This window comes from Micrasema longulum, unplaced genomic scaffold, assembly GCF_059751315.1.
Source record: "Micrasema longulum isolate JH-2025_06_02 unplaced genomic scaffold, ASM5975131v1 h1tg000767l, whole genome shotgun sequence".
Classification (NCBI taxonomy): Eukaryota; Metazoa; Arthropoda; class Insecta; order Trichoptera; family Brachycentridae; genus Micrasema; species Micrasema longulum.
In genome coordinates, this window is record NW_028277961.1 from 29,142 (window position 1) to 48,194 (window position 19,053).

Sequence of the window (19,053 nt, forward strand, 5' to 3'; positions counted from 1 at the left end):
AGGCATATTTTATTTTATTTGGGAAATCAACAGTTCTGCATACATATTTATAGTAAACAAACAGATATAGTGTATAAACTTAGAATTAAGACCAGATTTACACAATGTATACAAAGTTAGTTTAGAAATTATATTTCATATTAAATAAATACATATAAGTTCATAAATATAAAAATGTTATTTTCATGTACTCGTAAATACTTTTCAATAATCAAAGATTTTTTAAATATTTATTTTAAGAACATAAAGTTACTGTAAATTGGGCGGGATTAGGACAAGAATGCTTGAAGAGAGGATAAGGAGGGGAAGGGAGATGTACATATTTATTATCATAATGTCTACTAAGTTACATAATGCATTTTTAGTGTAAATTTTTAATCTGACAGAGTGATGTTTGTGTAATCTATATTTTTAAATTTTGTATTGTACACTGAAAAAGTCCTACGTAAAAAAGCATTTTTAACTTACGATGTTTTACTTATTGGTACACGAAACAGGTGGTACCGTCTAGAAATCCTAGCTGGCACATGTATTGTTATTAAACTAAGTAGTTCTGTACAGTAAACTATTCCTGTCATAATTTTGTAAAGCAGTAGTTGGTCCGCACACACTCTGCGGTATTGTAGAGAAGTGATTCCATGGTAGGCGGAGGCAGTGAGAGTTGATGCATAAGAAATACGGGTTTTGTATTTTAGATACTTTATATATGATATTAAATATATATTTCTTTAAAACTTAATTGGAGAAACGTAGAACTGAGATGGACCTTATATGCATTTTCAAAATACTTAATGCTATAAGCGATGCCCCATCTCTGTTACAATCGATTTCTTTTTATATTCCCAACCATGTCACCAGAAGTCAAAATCTGCTATTTAATTAATCTTCTAGGAGCAACTTTTGTTTTTATTCCCCAACGTCCAGAATGTGTTGATTGGTCAATTCGTAACATGACTTGGAATTCTTTGGGATAGATCTTCCGGCATTTCGTAGATCTCTTCGCCACTAAAACATTGTGGGATGAAGATAGATTGGCATGGTTTAACTAAAAGTCTTATATGTCTTCTTTTATAATGAATATATTGTATTGTATTGTCCTAATTTGTATCTGCTACATAGTTTTATGTTATTTTTGTTCCGTTTTATTGTATATATGTTTTTTCATGTTACTGTTGTAATTGACTTAGGCCGTATATATAATATATAAATAAATATATTATATGTTTATTTAATATCATTATATAAGAAGCCGTGGCCGAATTGCATGCTCGCAATTCAGAAGGACTTTTAATTTTATGATCGTTTTTGTAAATACATTTTTTTTTTTTAAATTTCGAGTTTGTCCCAATTTTTGTAGACAAAGACTGGATTCAACTCCCTGGGGAGCTGTTAACATCAACATATTACAACAGAGATGAAGAAAATTTTAGAGAAGGTAATATAGAAGTCCAGGCATCCACAGGGCTTATGACCTGTCATTGGCTGGTTTAAGTGGCCACTTTAAACACTGTTTAACATTCACCATTCTGCCTATATTTAAACATCTATATTCCTTCAATTCTATCATCTGTTGACTCAAAATATTGTTGATAAATCCACCTGGTCCATGAAGAAGTATAGAAATTGAAAAATAAAGATTTACAGGCGTTGCCTAGTATGTAGGTGAAATAATTCTATTAGATGAATCTCACCAGCATAAATAATGGTTTCAGCTTTTTAACTTCACAAACATCTATAGATGATAGGATTGAAGGAATATAGATGTTAAAATACGGACAGAATTGTGAATGTTACACAGTGTGTAAAGTGGCTACTTAAACCAGCCTATGACAGGTCACAATCCGTGTGAATGCCTGGATTTCTTTATTACCTTCTCTAAAATGTTGTTCCTCTGTTGTAATATTTTCATCCATTTTTTGGTATTATTTATTAAATCATTTATTATTTTTTTTATTCCTATTTCAAGTATTTGATTTTTACATTCATTCATTGATTAATTACACTTTGTAGTCTTAAATTGCGATGTAGAGTACCTTCCTTTTTTTTTCTTGTTCAATATAATCATTAAATCTCTTGTAATTGTAACTTTACAGATGAAAATACAGTGTGATTAAAATTTTCTTTGATTAAGTAACATGTGGTGTTATTCGCATAATATATAATACTCTTTAAACTATCGAAAACATTAAAAATAAAAAGTATTAGTCAACATACGATCATATTATTGTCAGATATTTAAATTTAAAATAAAAGAAAACTGACGTTTACTCTCGTTGGTCTAAATATATTATAACCAATAATTTATCAAAAGGAATAAGTTTATAAAATATAGACAAAGTGCATTTTTGATAAAAGGCGATAAACAGTGGGGTAAATAAACAAATAATTAGATCATAGACAGAGTGTTATTAAAAATAACTAATAATTTATCAAATACCTAAATTATCCTACAAAATAATTTTAGTTTTAGTATAGTTTTTTAACAATTTGTATAATATAACAAAATAATAACAATCTTTAAAACCTTCCTTCGTTCTATATATAATAATTATTTTAATCGATTATATGAGGGGTGAGATTCATCCGGCTAAACCAATTTACCTACTGGGCAACGCCTGAAAACAATTTTCCAATTTTCATACTTCTTCTTTTCCCAGTTAGTTAATTCGACTGTTTTTATAAATGTACATAATATTATATAAGTTAGCATAAATATTAATCTCCACCAACAAGCTACAGATAGTGGCTTTGTGGGATTTTAGTTTTAGTAAAAATATAAATATTTAAATGTTAAAATTGTAAATGTTTGCATAATTTAAATGAATGTATATGAGAGTTCCGACTTGACATGGAATCTTCTGGCTAATCGGGATACAAAAATGAATAATCTGGTCATAGCGAGATTGTATATGTAATTATAAATAAATGGCATTATTGGGGTGGTCGATTACTGATAAATATTAATTAATTCAAAGTTTACTCTCTCCACTTGAACTCCAAACAACGTCTGTTGGGATAATGGGGTGTCATAGCCAGACATCCTCATTTCTACCCCTAACACCACGGCCTCAAATATTTATTATCGACAGTAAAAATAATATTCCCATATTTTCTCATGTTTTCCCAAACGAAAAAAAAAGAACTTTTGTTAAAAATTCATCAACATCATTTTCTTGTTCGCACCCAGTGGTATTTAGGGCACTGCACTGGTACTTCAGTTACAACGTATCTGGATCATTATGTCACATGGAACGTAGGGTGATCAGTCTTACGCTTCGGGTGCCAGTCCAAATCAATGAAATATTGCAATGTAAAAACACCTTTAAAATCAATATTTCACGTCCACATTACCACAAATCGAGCCTAGGGCCTCAAGCACGGTAGGCGAACGCACCAAGATCTGCACTACGAGGGAAATTTTTATTCAGGACTTTTACCTGAGAGTAGCGGGCGAGTCGAAAATGCTCGTCCAGGGTTCTGGATTTATTTCGAACACATAACTCTATTCTTCATCCGCCGAGACACGGAATAAAATTCTTTGTTTTCAATTAAATAAAAAAATAATCCATTAGTAATTCTTGTTTTTTTAACTGCATTTTTCACTATACAGGTAACCACCGTTGATCGCGGGGGATGCGTTCTGGACATGGCCGCGATAAGCGAAATTTCGCGATCAACAGGGGATTTTTCACGGAACTCTTTCGGACATTTTCAGCAGATTTTAATTTTATTTAAAGGCAATGCAAGTTTGATAGTTATTTAAGTCGATCAAACCAACCATTGCTTGCTTTGAAAACAATTTCTCCTAGCTTTTTTTCCAATTGATTGCACTGTAAACTCAGCCAATTTGATATCCCTACCTACAACGGCAATTTTACCACCATTTTCTGTCATTTCAACAATCTTTAGTTTTTAATCTAACGTCACCACTTGCGAAAAATATCGCGTTATAACGAATCCGTACTCGCCAGGGTCGCGATCAACGGGGGTTACCAGTATTTGAAAACTAAAACTGGATCGCGCCATAAAAATAATACATTATTTATCTGCGCGTTTTTAGGAAAACTTGTGAAATTATCATTAAATAAAAAAAAAGCAACATTTCAAAAAAGAAGGAACGAAAATATTTTTGTACTTTATTTTCTATCTCTGATTGAAAGTATATTTTTCCTTGCTCAAGTTTGCACACTCTTGGGAAGTATAAGTCTCGGGAACTCCTATGAGCGATAATAATTCAACAATAAATATTTTTAAACATGAATAAAATGATGCTCTTCTCTTAACCTGTTTTAAAAGAAAATAAAGAAATGAATTTAAAATAAATAATGGATGCTGAATCTCTCCAGCGCGGTGGCTGGGTCCATCAAACAGGTTATTTAAACGATGCGATTTTGGCGAACAGAAAACTTTTGGTATGTGGTTTTAGGCAAACGTAGGTATTGGCAGCTAAATTACTTAGAATCAGGGTTCGAAGGATATATATTATATGAATTTTACTAGAGATGATTCATTCGAATGAATTCGATTACTAAATTCATTCTAATGAATGACTAATTGTACTAAATGAATGCATGCATGAATTGGTAATTGCAATAGTGACAACAAATTTAAAGTCACCACTTTTTTCACCACAGGCCAATTTTTTAAAGTTACCACGACTCCCCAGCCTCAACCCATAAGCCACAATAACCGGAACGCGCATCTCTATATTTTATGATATTCCGGAAATGAATGATTCATTCGATTATTTAATTAATTAAATTACTAATCATTCGGGTCCAAATTTGTTACAACCGAGAGGGAAAACATTTTTGAGAAGGGAATATGGAAATCTAGGCATTTACGACCTATTTTATGTCCTCTATTTTAAAACTAGTATTTCCTATTTTTATTTGATAGAATACCGTTGACGTATAATTATGTATCACAAAGGACATGTGGCGTTCGCAGTGGCCGTTTATAACATTATTCAATTTCAAACTAATCGGCCAGTGTTCGGTGTTGACAATTACTGCTGAATGTCATTGTGGTATTCGTCAATAAACTTTTGCACATTTGTTTAACATTATTTAGTGTAGAATTTTTTTTTATTTATTTATTTAATGCACAAAATACACAATTTTGCATAGACACAATTATATGTTTTTTATGTCCCGACTTGTTAGAAAATTCCGTGTTAAGTCGGGACTCTTCGATATATAAATCAAAAATATCAATTTACATATTAAAACAATATACAGGTAATCAACACAATATGCAAAATAATCAGAATAAATAAAAAAGAATAAAGCTACGTATATCGCGTGGTTAGTAATAATTGGTATTTGAGTGAATTTTCACCGAACTACAGAAAAAATAGTCATTTATAATTATATTACTTACATATTATGTACTTATATGTAGGTACAAATTAACGATTATTTTTTGTAGATTACCCATAAAATAAATCACGGCTCGCCACTAGCCTCAACAGCAGCTCTAGAGAATCCAAACTTTAAGATTAGCTGTGTAATGAAACAGCCGCGAAAGTGGTATCTCTTTGAATATTATGTTAACCAACACGGGTTTGGGGGCATTTTGTCAAAGATGCTAATGAAGATTCCTCGTCGTTTTTTTTTTTTTTTCCCTCTTGTTCCCGTTATTCATTGCTTTGCTTATGCATACAAAGCTTTTTTTCCTGGTATGTATATTTTGCACAATAGTTATTTTTCACGGGTCTGAGTCAATTCCTTCATTCATTTTTTTCATTTTTTCATTTTTGTAACTATGGCCTTTAGAAAGTCAACGTATTTTTTGGCAGTAGCTTCATTTTTTATAACTTCCTCTGGGTTTTCAAAAATTCGGCTCTATTGTGCGCACATTTGTATGCAGTTTAACCTCTCGGCGTCAAACATAGGACAATATAGTAATATGTGAATGACGTCCTGAGAGCTGAGTCCATCGCAAGGCCAGCAATTGTTTTCTCTTTTTTTTAAATCTATGAAGATATTTTCGAAAAGCACCATGACCTGAAAGCATTTGAGTCAGCTCGTAAGTCCGCCCAAAAGTATCCAATATCTCGACATCTTTTATATTTTTAAAAAACAATTTCGTTATTTTGCCTGTATCACTTGATAAATATCTTTTGTTCCAAGTATCGTATGATGTTTCTTGCACTATTTTTTAAATATATGATATGGGAATATGGTCATAGGTAGGAAGAGTTCTCATTTTGGAAGCTTTTTTTGCTAATTCATCCGCTCACTAATTTTCCATGTTCCTCGTCGTTTGATGATATTTCAAATAAGTGATTGATTTCTGTTTCATCCTTTGTAACTTTCCTTGTTTAAACACATCTTAATACAACTAAGTAATTTTAAAATCAGCATTTTTGAAATAATCACTAAAAAACGTACTTTGCAGTCTTCTCCAAGAATGTAACAAATATACAAGTTTTGCATTAAAATCGTCTCATTTAAATGCATCACGACTTGTCTATTTGTGCCATTTATGGATGAAGATACAAATATGTATTTTATTGGTTACTTAAATAATCCAGATTTTGAAGTTACCTCGATGTAGTAATAACCCTGCAATATAATATATTATATTAACTTCCTACCTAATTCAACTCCATTTTGAACGTCTATTTTCCTTTCAGTAATATGTACACATAAAATAATGAATCACTTTTTCATATATCGTCGTAGATTCAGCAATATATTATGTACATCGATAAGAAATCAAACACTGATTTGAGTCTACTGAACACTTTATTTTAACTCATCAGATTATTTTTATTTTTTACTTAAGTACCTTGAATTACATAACTATATAAGGACACTCGATCTATCTAATCTTCACATTCGTTTGAAAAGCCCTAATAAGGCGAAAGAAACAATTTTCACGAAATGTTCGTATTTATATTTGTAAAAATAAAATAAAGTGTTCAGTAGACGCAAATCAGTGTTTTATATCTTATATTATAAGTTTAAATATGGAGTTCTACAAAATAAACACCAAATCAATCAATAGTATTTTATTTTTTTATTAAGATTACAGAATTTTGTTTCCATAAAATATACTAATTAATTTACCGAGTAATTTTCCTATTTGCTATCAATAAAAAAAATACACTTTTAAAAAATCCATCGTCAAACTGTACACTGTTTTATTAATCTCGTGTGAAGTGTTTTTATTTTCATTTTAATTATATAATGAATTACTACAAAGTTAGAGCTTTTAATGTAAATTTTACAGGCATGTTTTTTTAAAATTCATTAGTTTATGTTTCTGATCACGAATGTGAATGTTTCTAACCTAGTTAACTTCTATAAAGAAGGTTATATCATGTCTAACTAGAATGCATTAAGTATTTCGTTACTTGAGTTAATATAAGCCATTTGAAATGTTTAAATTGCAATTAATTAATGCTTTTTGATGGCAAAAATTACCTTTACAAAATAGTTATACCATTTTTTATGACTGGGCACAGCATTTGTAAGTACTTCAATATAATGTTAGATGTTAACATATGTTAAGTCATTTTCGTACAAATTTAAAAATAAAAATCAAAAGTAAACCAAAATAATTAAGGTTGTACGTCATTAGAAATAAAATTTTCTGCTCTCCAAGATATTGTGTTTTTTTTACGCTAAATATATAATTTAATTTGATAACAAGCCTTTAAAATGAAATGTCAAGTAAAAGAAAGTGAGCATTTTCGATATTTCCTTCTGTTCAGGGAATAAAGCCGTCAAAGTTGCTTGTGATATTTTCGCAGTGTAAGATATAATGAAGGAGAATACATTATTGACTTTTTGTTGTTGTGTCCTCTTGTTGTCTTCATAATAAATAAATGGACACAACTTACGTTACGCCCAATAAATAAATATATAAATATTTGTGCATGTCTCTTCGTCAGGTCGTAATTGCATCAAAATACAAATCCAATTAGCTTTACCACTTTATATACATATAAACGCAGGCATATTGCCTTAAGGAAATTTCTTCCTACCTACCCAAACCGTTTAGTTTGAGAAAATTTGAAGTACATGGACATATTGAATCTTACAATTTTATACAAAAGTTAAAAACAAAGTTTTAGAAATTACAACAGGGATGGACAATACCTTAAAGTAGAGAATATGGAAGTCTAGGCATTTACAGGGCTTATGACCTGTCATTGGCTGGTTTAAGTGGCCACTTTACACACTGTTTATTCTCCATCCCTGTTGTGATTTGTTAATCTTAATGACTCTCGAAGGGATTGCTATCCAGTCTTTTGTCTACAAACATTTGGACAAACTCAAATATTGGAAAGATTATGAAAATAAAAATATATTAAAAAAATAACACTATACTATGAAGAGGGGAGAGGGGATGGGAAGGAGAGAAGAAGGATAAAGGAACAACTTAAATATTTTGATAGGGACATTTCAATCTTGACTTAAATGTAAATAAAGAAGGGGCGTCTATAACATTAGTGGGTAGATTATTCCACAATCTAGCAGCTACTACTGTGAAAGAGGAAGCAAGAAAATTAGAGCGATGAAAAAAACATATTTTTATTTATTTTATTTTATTAAATATTTCATGTCTAACATGTCGGGAATCAAACCCGATACCCGCACGAGGCGGACATATTATTTATTTTATTTCAAATTCCTAAATTACCTACAACTTATATATACCACAACACAAAAAAATGTATTTGGTGCAACATAAATTTTGCTGTAGCTTTCGAATACTTTCAATATTTTTTTCTTTTAAATTTTTTACAACAGAGAGGAAAAACAATATTAAGAAAGGAATACGGAAGTTTAGGCATTAACAGGGCTTGCAACGTGTCATTCATATAATATTTCACAATAATATTTCAAGTATCCAACAAAACAAACATAAAGTTTATGAAATTTACATATATGGTACTAGTGGACCGGAAATACGTTGACCTGCCCGAACGTTGGCTTGCCTGCTATTAGCTTGGAAAAATACTTTTGATTGATAATTAGGTACCTAGGTACTTGTTTACGTTTGAATTTTAAAACATAAAGTAATTCATTTTCGAATATAGAATTCTTTTTGCAAATGTCACACTCGGCTCTTCTCACCAAAAGGGGTGCACTTTATTCATGAATGTGATTTTCAAAAATGTATTGAATGTCAGACAATATTATTTTAGTATTACCGAAAATCCAGTAAAAACAAATAAATGGGAAAAAATTATAAGGAATGTAAGGAAGGAATCTGATTGGGATTCATATAAAGCGAATGTCGTTTGTAAACATTCAAAAACTAACTTTTTTTAAAGACAAAAATCAACATCCTTCCATTTTTTTGTATATGCATTCTCGTCGACTGCAACCCTGGTAAGTCGATGAAAAAAATATTTATGCTTCTAACTTTCTTTGACCGATTCGAAATCTGCAAAACCTTCGAGAAATATTGTAGTTTCGAAGATACTTTTTCGGTAAAAAGGTTTTTTAGGGCAAAAAAATTTTGTAGTCCGGTGAGTTCTAACTGAATATTGGCAATATGGGTAATTATTTCTGTCAAACTGATTATGAAGGGATTGATATAAAATTGTATATTTTGTTTCTTACTCTCGAAGTGGGCCATTTAAAATTCGTAGGCGGGCCGCAGTGTGGTCCGCGGGCCTGGGGTTAAACAGCCTTTGTATAATACATTTAAATTTGCATGTGTTTATTATTATTTGTGGACTGGTCCATAGGCACGTTCCGAAATGTCAGTGTATTATTTATTTTAAAGTTAAAATAGCACTTTCACACCAATAAATTACAATTATAGTTTAATATATATTTTTTTAACCGGTGAGAAAGTAAAATTTAAGAACATGTATATGAGCAGAAAAAAAAGAAAGAAGACTTTCAATATACATAAATTATCCTCTTTAATTGGCAATTGGATTTAAGTGACCACTTTACACAGTGTGTTAAATTCATCACTCTGCCCATATTTCCACATCCGCATTTCCTCGACCCTACCATCTGTTGACGTCTGTGAAGTAAAAGAGTCCACCTGCTTTGCTTTGCATGTGTTAAATCATGTTTGAATGAATATTCGGCATTTTTTAATAAATTTTCAAATCATTCGAAGTATAAAGTGTTCACTTAAACCAGCAGTAATGACAGATCATAAGTAAATATATGTATTATAAATAATTCTGTAAATATATGTATTTTCAACACTTTATTTAAAACATTTTTTCCCATGTATTTAACATGTATTTATTTGCTTGCATAAAACTGTATTCTGATAGTTTCCTTATTTCTAGCTTTTTCCAAAAAATATTTTTTTTCGTTTCATATAAAATTTTGCTAAATTAAAAAAAACATTTTTTAGGGTTAAGTTTATTAACCTAAGTTCAGGGGTCTAGGTAATCTCTTTCAAATATTTTTTACCAAACGTTATTCATTGAATTTATGATAGAAATTGATGATGGTGGACAGACTTAAAAGAAATATCATTTCAGTGGAAATAAAATTGAACTTCGCAGACTTAAACTACAAAGTATGGAATAGACAAGGCAATGTCATAATATTACATAGTACAGATACATAAATTGTAAAGTGTAGTAACTACACTCCAAGTGTAGTGCAGTGCTCTAGAAGGCTTTATAGAACTAAATGGACCCAAGTTCGTACCGCTTGGCGGAGAGAGCAATGAACCGACTTTTTGTAAGGTAATTCGACAATCCTGGCCGACGTATTTGCACAGCCTAGCCTGCTGTGTAACCCTGTAAACTTTGTGTTAATTTTGGAATCACATTATATATATTAAATAATTAGGTACATCGAATTTCAAGACAGTGGGTATTTATATTAATATGCCTCCATATGATTTAAAAGCGTATTCTATTACATTTTTTTTAAATTAAAAAAGTATATAAATATTTGGTTTCTTATAATCTTTTTTTTTCAATAATAAATTTCATAAAAGGTACATGTTTTTAAAAAAATTCTATACAGATCTACTTTTATACATCTAGTAAATTTTATCACTGTAGTTCTCCAAAAAAAGAGACTAACTCTTGTGCTTGGAGAGTGACTTACACTGTTATAGTTGTTTATTTATAAGAGTTTATATAATTTAAATATACGAGTACATGAGAAAAAATAAACATAGGATTTACAAAGAAAAAAACATAAAACCATAATACATTCATACTAATTAAAATTTCTGTTAATCTGAAGTTCTGCTAATTTAAAGTTCTGTTCGATGGCATCGACTCAATCCATTTTACAGTGGTCGTTCATATTCTAAATAGAAAATAAAAAAAAGGAATGTGTTATGTTGAGGTACGGTATAATCAGATGGGGTGGTGCGAGTGACACAATTTTGAATAATGTATTTGTTGCACAAAAATCCATCATTAAAGTAATACTCAGAGTACCGATGCAGACTTCTACTGAAGAAATATTCCACAAATCACAACTTATGACAGCAAAGCAATTATGCGCTAAAACAAGACTCACTTACAGATTCAAAAACTACTCTAACTCAAATGAAAGACATAACCCCTACAATACATCACATGCAAATAATGTAATCACTAGATCCTCAACACTAAGACAACTTAATACAAACTAATACTACTTTCGGACAAAGGGATTTTGAGTATTATTCATTTAAAATATATAACCTACTTCCACCATCTATTAAAACAATTAGTAACCAGAAAATGTTCAAAAAACCTATGAAAAAATGGATGGTAGAAGTAAAATGGATGTCTCATTTGTCCAAACCAGTATTGAATCACCTGCTCCACAAACGTATATTTTACGTTATGTTTTTGTTCTTTTATTGTGCATTTTATAAAATAAATAATATAGGCAAATATAAATAAAATGTAAACATAAATACGTAGTGTTTAAAACTGTCTTAACATTTTGTTATTTCTCTGTATATTTAGTCTTCTTTGTATATTCTAACATGTAAAAAATATATATATATAATGTTAAGTGTCCTCGGCACGGGTAACTCCAGTGAGGTCACATTATTTTTAATTTTAAATATAGTTTTTAATGGAAAAAATCTGATTAAATAAATTAAATCGGGAAAAAAGACAGATTATTAGACTTGTGGATGTGCCTTAGATCTCCATCAGATTTGATTTGAAATGGGTTTGTAACTCTTCAGACTGAAAGAGGTTCAAACATTAATAAAGAACATACCTACGTATTGGCTTCTATACCCTCATGCGATTGCGGGCGATCCGAATTTCAGCCTCAGGCCAAACTTACACACGTGATAATGCAAACTATAAAAAAGATACCGTAAGTCGATATGCAGAGATTATGCCACCAGCAATATATTATGCAATCAATCAATGAATCGTGCTAAATTTACCAACAGGAATCCATCACCTAAGCCATAACAAATCAAATTATAAATATACTTTTTACAATCGATCATATTACGTCTTCATATCATTTGAATTAGTGCGTAGGCACTAGGGTAGACCGAGGCTATTCGGATTACATTTAATGTTTCCTGTAAAATAATAAAAACTTATGAATATATATATATTTTTTTTTATTTATTTGTTTTTTTTTATTGATTTATTTATTTATTATTATTTTATTTGTTTTATTTGTTTATTTTATTTTATTTAATTTTATTTGGGAAATCAACAGTTCTACATACATATTTTTAGTAAACAAACAGATATAGTGTATAAACTCAGAACTAATAACAGATTTCCACATAGTATATAAAGTTAGTAAAGAAAATATATTACATATTTTTTTTTTTTTTATTATTTATTTATTGGGGATGTCAACAGTAATATATGTTACAAAAATACAACAAATAAAATATACAGAGAATAAAACCAATGACAGATATCCACAGAAATACATTAAATACACGTACAATACATACTAGTGTGTTTGTGTGAGTGTAAGTGAGTGAGAGAGTGGGTGAGTGGGTGTTATATTGGAATGAGAGTGGACATGTATGTAAATATTGCACAAGTGTCAAGTGTCGAAAATACAAATATATTAAAAATATTAAGAATTAGAGATAAAATATAATAAAATAAAATAAATAAGATAAGATAAAATAAGAATTTATTATTGAAACTAAGTATAAGACAAAAAAGTATGTTTTAAGACGCGCATTTTAAATGTTATTTTTTTTACAATCAAATGGATCAATAAATTAAATAAATACAAACAATTTATACATATAAAAATGTTATTTTCATGAACTCAATAATCAAAGATTTTTTAAATATTTATTTTAAGAACATTAAGTTACTGTAAATTGGGCGGGATAAAGACAAAAATGCTTGAAGAGAGGATAAGGAGGGGAGGGAAGATGTACATATTTATTATTATAATGTCTACTAAGTTACATAATACATTTTTAGTGTAAATTTTAAATCTGACAGAGTGATGTTTGTGTAATCTATATTTTTAAATTTTGCATTTTACATTGAAAAAGTCCTACGAAAAAAAACATTTTTAACTTACGATGTTTTACTTATTAGTACATGAAACAGGTGGTACCGTCTACAAATCCTAGCTGGCACGTGTATTGTTATTAAACCAAGCAGCTCTGTACAGTCAACCATTCCTGTCATAATTTTGTAAAGCAGTAGTTGGTCCGCACACACTCTGCGGTATTGTAGAGAAATGATTCCATGGAAGGTGGAGGCAGTGAGAGTAGATACATAATAAATACCGGTTTTGTATTTAAGGTACTTTATAAATTTGTTTTGAATATTTTCTATTCCACTTATATATATGGCATACTGGGGATTCCATATCTGAGAGGCGTATTTCAAATGGCTTCTGACAAATGTATAATATAATGAAATAAGGGCCTTTGGATTATCAAAGTGTTTACTCATTCGAATTATGAAACCTAACATGCTCAATGCTTTGGAGGTAATTTTATTGATATGAGATTCAAAAAGTAGTTTTGAGTCTAAAACAATCCCAAGATCTTTAATTTCGTGCTTTCTCATTAGTACATTATTGTTTAGTTTGTAATCAAAATTAAGAATTTTTCTTTTCCTTGTGAATGTAATACAGACACATTTATTTATATTCAAAAACAGTTTATTTTCAATACAATAGTCAGTTAGACGATTAAGATCATCTTGAATCATGAGGCAATCTTCTCGAGATTAAAATAAAACTTAACCTTATAATTTAATTAACATTTTACAACAGAGATGAAGAACTTTTAAGATAAGGTAATATAGAAGTCTAGGCATCTGCAGGGCTTATGACCTGTCAATGGCTGGTTTAAGTGGTCACTTTACACACTGTGTAACATTCACCATTCTGCCTATAATTGAACATCTATATTCCTTCAATTCTTTCATCTGTTGATGTTTGTGAAGTTCATATCTGTTGTAAAATGTTAATATAAACAGCTCCCAAGGGAGTTGAATCCAGTCCTTGTCTACAAAAATTTGGACAAACTCAAAATATTGTTGATAAATTACCTGGTCCATGAAGAAGTATAGAAATTGAAAAAATAATATTTTCAGGCGTTGCCTAGTATGCAGGTGAAATAATTCAATTAGACGAATCTCACCCGCATAAATAAAGGTTTCAGCTCTTTAACTTCACAAACATCAACAGATGAAAGAATTGATGGAATATAGATGTTCAAATATAGACAGAATGGTGAATGTTACGCAGTGTGTAAAGTGGCCGCTTAAACCAGCCATTGACAGGTCAGAAGCCCTGTAGATGCCTAGACTTCTATATTACCTTCTCTTAAATGTTCTTCATCTCTGTTGTAAAATGTTAATTAAATTATTAGGTTAAGTTTTATGGGGCGTTTATTTTTTGTTCCATTATCATATGTTTAGTCTTATTTGTATTTATTGTTAATGATTTACTATCTTACTAGTACATAAATTTATTCAGATCCTCATTGATGTTGTTTTGCAGTTGGGTTTCATTATTTTCACTATATATAAATAGAGTATCATCTGCATATACGAAATACCTCCCCGATAAATTTGAATCTCTAAGGTTATCAAAATAAAATGAAAATAATAGGGGGCCTAATATTGACACCTGAGGGACCCCTATAGTTATAAGTATCTTATCACTCATATAATTAAGATTCTTTGTCATTGCCTTTCTTACCTTCATATATCTTTCTATTAGCTTTAAGGAATTTTCCCGAAAACCCAATCTTAAAAGCGAGCATAATAGAGTGTCATGATAGACGGTGTCAAAGGCTTTAGATAAGTCAATTAAAATTGGAATCACGTTTATCTAATTCATCGTTTATGTAATTCATAGTGTCTACTTAATTTGCTGTCGTATTACCATTTTTCTGAAAAGCATACTGGTATGGATCGAAACCACCATTTTTGTAAATAAATTCGACAAATCTAGTATGTACGAAGTAAGAAGCACTATTTAAAAAAAAATGTTGAGTGTACTGAGTAAGCTAATTGGTCTATAGTTTCCACATTCATTTTTACTTCCTGACTAAAAAGCAGGTAAAATTGTTGCAGTTTTTAAGCAATTTGGATTTCGGCTTTTTCAATACAAATGTTGATTAAGTTAGACAATGGAGGAGCAATAATATCCTGAATATTTGTTATATCTGTTGCTTTGATTCATGTGATGATATAATAACGCAAAGTACACAGAAAAATCAATTAAATGAATACTGTAAACCTCTTCGCTGATCCGAATCATCGCATATATATGTGGTGATTCGGATCAATATTGGGGTTACTCAGATCAAACCCAATAAAATAGTTAAATCTAAAGAAAAAAAATTTCATAAGTATTAGAGTCCATACCTAATGAACATATTATCCTACTAATTTACACTCTTTCTGAGTTACATATAGCACAAATGAAAACATTACTAAAGCTTTTTGGTCATGGCATATTTCGTGGCACTGAATCCAATCCTTCTTTGAAGGATGTTAAAAATCTTCATTTTATTAAATGCAAAACCATTCTCTTAAAGCCCCGGCCAACGAAGGAGCAGTTAGTGAAGATTTTTTTACATTCCTGTGGTAGTTTTTCCTCTGAATTGTGATTTTGTGCGGTTTTTGGAGAGATCATTATTTATCTTCTTTGCGTTAGAAACTTACATTTTCTCAAAAAGAAACATTTAACCATAAAAAAAACATTTTAGTTTCACTTTTATTCTGTTTACTGTGCATTTAAATAGAAATATATAATTAATAATATAAAAATATAACAAGTAGGTAGAATATACCGAGGTAGATACAGATAGTACATAAGTTAAGTATACCGTCTCAAAATATACATATTTATTTATTTATTTACGGTTTCATGAACCTTTTACATAATTACAATAAAACCAGTGAAAAAAAACACAGCAAAAAATAACAAAATATTAAAAAAAAAAAAACAAAAACATCGAGATAAGTATACAATGGTAAACATTATTTATATATATAAAAAAATATTACATCTGTAACAAATATAAATATTTACCTCTATAAAAGAAAGGTTAATAAAAGAAAATAGCAGTTTTTAAAAAAGAGGAAGAGAAAAAAAAAGAAAGTGCTTTAAAAGGATAGTTAAAAAGTTTACTTCTTGGTTTAATATAAATACTAAAAAAAATTAAAAATAATTATACACACAAGAGTAAAGAGTTTAAACAAATGTGAAGAACTAATCATTGTTTGAATTTTTAATTGTTAATTCTTAACACAGGATTTGATCATCAGCGAAGTGGCATAAAATAAATCTAAATCATAACTGTATTGATTTGCAAGTCGCTGCATGCGAATAATCGGTGAATTCAATGAATAATTAGTAGCATGATGATGACTGTAAAACAAAAAATTAAGTCTTGTTGGTCTATGTGGAATACGAAAGTTTATTAAAGTTAACAGTTCAGGGCAATCTATTTTATTATTTAATAAATTATAAATAAACAAGAGGTCATTTATTGTCCTCCTGCTTGACAGTAATGGTAAATTTAAAGCAGTCATCAGGGATTTGTAATTTATTTCTGACACAAGTATACCTAATTTAATTTGAATATATTTTAAAAACTGAAGATAAAAAATCTAAAAAGATGAAGAACGCGTTCATAATTGAGGCCCAGGACTCCATCGTAAACTGTGAATTTTGACTCCTCTTACAAACACTAAACGACTAACTCAAATATTTATATTTTATTGCCATTTTTAACTAGTAAGTTCGAACCTCAGATTTATACTACAATCCATTCTTAGTTTGCAACACTACCACGGGACCGCGACTAAATTCTTTGTGCTTTTGCAATAATAAAAACATTTTGAAAACTCACATTGTAATAATCCGTCTGTGACATAATTCTTCGTAAAGCGGAAAATGTTGGAACGCCATATTCATGGGCATTATGGAATTTAATTTACTCCGTTAGTGAGTCGTTTCGAAATACGTGACTATACTTTAATATATTTCAAGATTCTATACAGACATATTACATTATTAATGAAGATCATTTTTAAGAAGATAATATGGATGTCTAGACATTTAAAGGTCTTCTGATCTGTCATTGGCGTGGCCACTTTGCACGCTGTGTAATATTCTTAAAATTATGTTTAAACTCATATTTATTTATTTATTTATTCATACAAGTACGTATATATTACAAAAAAATACAATAATAACGTTTCCCAAACTTATGAGGCCAAGGCCCTGTGTTGAGTTGGGATACAACATAATGGAAAGTGGAAGCACGTACATAATTAAATAAAAGCAAAAATAAAAATAAAATATTATTACACAAACATAAATATATTTTAAAGGGCCTCTGGACAACACACTTAATAGTATATACATCTATGCAATATCTCGCAGCAGTCTCCTTCAATGGTCTCTTCCCTTAGACAAAATCCAGACTTCTATACTCCTCCTGAAAATGGCTGTCGTTTTATTTTATTTTATTTAATTTTATTTAATTTAATTTAATTTAATTTAATTTAATTTAATTTAATTTAATTTAATTATTTAATTTAATTTAATTTAATTTAATTTAATTTAATTTAATTTAATTTAATTTAATTTAATTTAATTTAATTTAATTTAATTTAATTTAATTTAATTTAATTTAATTTAATTTAATTTAATTTAATTTAATTTAATTTAATTTAATTTAATTTAATTTAATTTAATTTAATTTAATTTAATTTAATTTAATTTAATTTAATTTAATTTAATTTAATTTAATTTAATTTAATTTAATTTAATTTAATTTAATTTAATTTTATTTTATTTTATTTTATTTTATTTTATTTTATTTTATTTTATTTTATTTTATTTTATTTTATTTTATTTTATTTTATTTTATTTTATTTTATTTAATTTAATTTTATTTTATTTTATTTTATTTTATTTTATTTTATTTTATTTTATTTTATTTCATTTTTGCACCACAATAGGCCAGGAGGCCGAACTAAAGTGGTGATTTAATCACAGAACAACCCAAGCTTAAGAAAAATCACATTTTAATTTTTGTGTTCTCACCGGAAATCGAACCCGGAACCTTTCGTGCGTGAGTCAAGCGTCTTGACCACTACACCACGGAGGCCGCCACTGGAAAACTTCATATGTTCATCCAGGACATTGAATACTCTTGGGGCCACAAAAGAGAAATTCCTCTGAGCAAACGTCATACGTCTTTTTGGAATTAAATAATTCAAATTACAGGAAAACTTTTTAAAATTGAAAATGAAGCTCAGAGTAAAAATTAAATTTTAAAAAGTTAAAAAATAGTGTTAATCTTAATAAAAAAGAGTGAGATTACAATACGTCTTGAAGCTACTAAGCGCGTGGGTGGTTAAAGTTCTTGACCCTGTTTTCAAAATTTATTTTTCGGTTTACGGTAAGCCCATCCTCTCTGCCTACCCCTACGGAGAAATGGCGGGATGGTATTTGATGAATAAGTAACTGGTAAAACTGCTTAAAACACTTTATTTACTTTCGTCTAGCGTTTAATCACACCTGACCTAAATTTCAAATTGCCGTGGTATTGAGCATCAAACACCTTGCTTCTTGGTACTCGGCAGGTTGGTGTTATCGGATATCGATTAGAGAG

General features: G+C 29.4%; 1 protein-coding gene across 2 annotated transcripts in view; it reads left to right on the forward strand.

Moving 5' to 3' along the window:
• LOC148279102 (large neutral amino acids transporter small subunit 1) overlaps window positions 1-19,053 on the forward strand; it is a 101,603-nt gene that overhangs the window by 10,927 nt on the left and 71,623 nt on the right. The gene's annotated exons all lie outside the window — the stretch shown is intronic.